The sequence below is a fragment of the Hylobates moloch genome, unplaced genomic scaffold, assembly GCF_009828535.3.
Source record: "Hylobates moloch isolate HMO894 unplaced genomic scaffold, HMol_V3 SCAFFOLD_5, whole genome shotgun sequence".
Taxonomy (NCBI): Eukaryota; Metazoa; Chordata; class Mammalia; order Primates; family Hylobatidae; genus Hylobates; species Hylobates moloch.
The window spans coordinates 121,332,466-121,335,737 of record NW_026652280.1 but is presented as its reverse complement, the minus strand read 5'-3'; the positions used below and the strand labels follow the sequence as shown (position 1 = coordinate 121,335,737).

General features: G+C 33.0%; 1 long non-coding RNA gene across 1 annotated transcript; it reads right to left on the bottom strand.

The window, feature by feature from the left end:
- Positions 1-2,141: 2,141 nt before the first annotated feature.
- Positions 2,142-2,877, bottom strand: LOC131383585 (uncharacterized). Its single transcript, XR_009213727.1, has 2 exons — positions 2,759-2,877; positions 2,142-2,284 (listed from the first exon to the last, which is right to left on the bottom strand). It is a non-coding gene; the product is annotated as an uncharacterized LOC131383585 (long non-coding RNA).
- Positions 2,878-3,272: the final 395 nt, after the last annotated feature.

The window sequence follows — 3,272 nt, the reverse complement described above, 5'->3', positions numbered from 1 at the left end:
TGAAAAAATAAATTTGAAAAAATTATCACTTACCATTTTGAATGTTCATATTATGCAAATCATTTATTTTCTTATCAAATATGTTTATTGAATTTCCACCAACTGTATAGCTTAACAATAATTTGTGTGGTGATAGTATTCTGCTCATTTTTAATTAAAAATTACACTGACATAATATATAAAGCAGTGAAAAACAATTTTGCTATATTATATGCTTATGTATGTCTTAATTTTGAAATGCTATGAGCAAGAGAAGATGGATTCCCCCAAATATGACATTGAAATTCAGTATCACCTCTTTTCAGTTTAACTCAGTGTCCTGATATAAATTATTTAATTGCCAGACGACTTAGATAATAAAACAGAAAATATTGTGTATGTGTGAGAGTCCTTCAAGGGAATTTAAAAATAAATTTTATTTAGAAAGGAACATGACTAATTAGAACATAAAGTGTTCATAAGTTTGTATGTTTACAAATAGAAATATGGAGGAAATTTTAAACTCATGGAAATCTTATTCAAATCATGTCTCTCTACTCCCTGCAGGCATGCCCTCAGACCTTTTAATCTTTATGAAACATTTGAAGACCTCGGGAAAGGACAATACCCTTTGTTCTATACAGATGCTGTCATGAATTCATATTATATCAGTTTCATGTAAGTCATTTTACTTTCTTGTCCCCACTTTTATCATTTGTCAATTCAGAGACATCAATTATGTCATCACTAAGATGCCTCACATGATTTCTGAAGACAGGAAATCCTCAGAAGTTGACATGTAATGAGAGAAATAGTAAATATCAGTAAAATATTCCCAGGTTTTTATGAGATTATTTTAGAGAAAACATTTAATTGATAAGTGAATAACTGAAAACTTCAGGTTCTCAAATCAAACGAAATGAATATTTTATAACTTCCTAAACTTTTGCTATAGCAAAATGATATTAAGTTATCTGTGTACTTGCTTGGATTTGAAAGGTCAGCATCCCTTTCATCCGCAAAATTTTGTCATGCCTCATATTAAACACAGAGTCAACGTTGATACTTTGCTATTTTTAATGAATGATGGGGCTACCGACAATATAATGAGCTCTTACTCCTTGAATACCAACTTTTATTTTAAATCAGTTGCTTGTCTTCTTGTAACACTCAGAATTCTTATTTGCAAAGTTAGCCCCTTTACTAGTTGCTCCCCACCATTTCCAATATACAACCAGATAGATTTGAGAAACTCCAATCATTCTCAAGGCTTACATATGGACAATGTGTATCAAAAAGTACTTCAAGATTATTTCAAATATTATCTCAGTAATAAGGTTTGGCCTAATATTTTGCATTTGTTCCTTTATTGTTTCTATCTGTCACGCACAGCCATGTGTGATAAGCAATTACAGAAGATCCTTTATGAAATTGCATTATGCTGTGCTGTGTTCTGTGTTATGGGTAACCCAAGGCGTTTATCTTTACAACACTGAGTCAATTAAAAGAATATGGAATAGTTAGAGGATAATAAGAGCAAGTAATTCAACGATTTGACATTTAACTCTTAGGATTGATTCTCAAGGTTATAGCAAATACAAAGTGTTTTCTGTCCTATTTGTCTTTGTGTTTAGAAATCCGAGAAAACGAACTGGAGAGAAGGCAACACATATTTCATTTTAGCTGTGAGCAACTTCTATTGTGAATCAAGAATTCATTCAAAATACATCTGGTATGAGGTTTTGCTTTTAACAGAATGGCAACATCTAACCTCATCACACAGGTGAGGACAAAGCAATTGTATCTTTTAGAGAGGTACACATTTTAAAACTTCAGATGTGGGTTTTCAGATGTAGGAAAAAAACCTTGTAATTTCTCCAATAAAAAAGCCACCACTCACCTATATCTTGGGTGTGCTACATGAAGCACACCAAGGAATATGAAATTCAGCTCTGTGATTATTATTTTCAAATGTTAAATAAATAAACAAAAATGGTGAGCTCTCCTCATTTGTTTCCCTTTGATAGAGAATAACTGGGCAAAAATGAAGTATATCCTGGTATAGAATTTATAGTGTGACATACAAAATGTGAGATTATGTATTCTTCACATTGCTTGTTTTATCTAAATTTCACATAGATATATGGACAAGACCCCATTCGTCTTATGACTACAGTATATTGCACTTGGAAAAAAAAATAGTGTTCGTAAGCTTTGCCTATTTACAGAATCCATGTAGTCAAATACCATTGAAGATAGTTGAGTGGTCACTATGTTGTAATATCAGACAAAGATGACTGTGAATCTGCAAAAGAAGAAAGCATTCTGAGAACCACTGATTCCAGAGCAGGTGAAGGTAAGAGTATATTTCAAAACAGAACACAAAAGAATCTATGCTCACAAGTTATATTTCAAAGGATAGATTTTTCAAAAATCTTTCCAATAATTAATAATCATGGGATTTAGAGTTCTAAAACTATGTTTCTACCCATTATATGCATAGAGTAAAACTATTAAACAATTGCTAGATATCTAATTTATGCTGTGAGTAATCAGAATGTTGAGAAAATAACTTTCATTGGATATAATCATAAAGCAACATTATTTCCTAAACTGCATTGGGGGAGTTCTTGGGTACTAGATAAAAACAGGCAGTTCTGTGCCTTTGCAGATAATTCTTAGATTAAATACAAATAATATTAATCCAAAGGTCACTATAAGTTTCAAACATAATGTCAAGGTATTTTGTTCACTCCTATATAATAGTCAAAACTCTTACCATTTGATCTAAAGTGAAATATTCCGTCTATCAGCCAGGTTTGTAGTCTGTGGAAGGGATGAATCCTTGTCTTTCCACTTCTTATTCAGCTCATATTTGATATTTCTGAACACTCTGGAAATGAAGTGAATACTGAAGAGAGTAAAGAGATAAGAGAAGGGGCAGCAAAGCTCTTACTTAACTGCTATAGTCAGCAACTGACCTAAGCTTTGTAGACCTGGCTTTAAAGCTTCCTTTCTCTTATAGGGGACTTTTATGGTGTAGCAGTAATATTTTCTGTGTAACAAACCATCTCAACACTTACTACCTTAAAACAGCAGCTCTTTATTATATCCCGTGAGTCAGCAGGTCAGCTGTGTAATTCTGCTGATTGGACCAGACTTCTCTTATCTTGGCTGGGTTCTGTCAAAAGTCAGATGGTGGCTCCAGTGGGGCTGAATAGCCTCAGAAAGCTGTATGTGTGTTTGCAGGTGGGTTGACTGTCATCAGAGACAACAGGTTTGATTGGGTAATG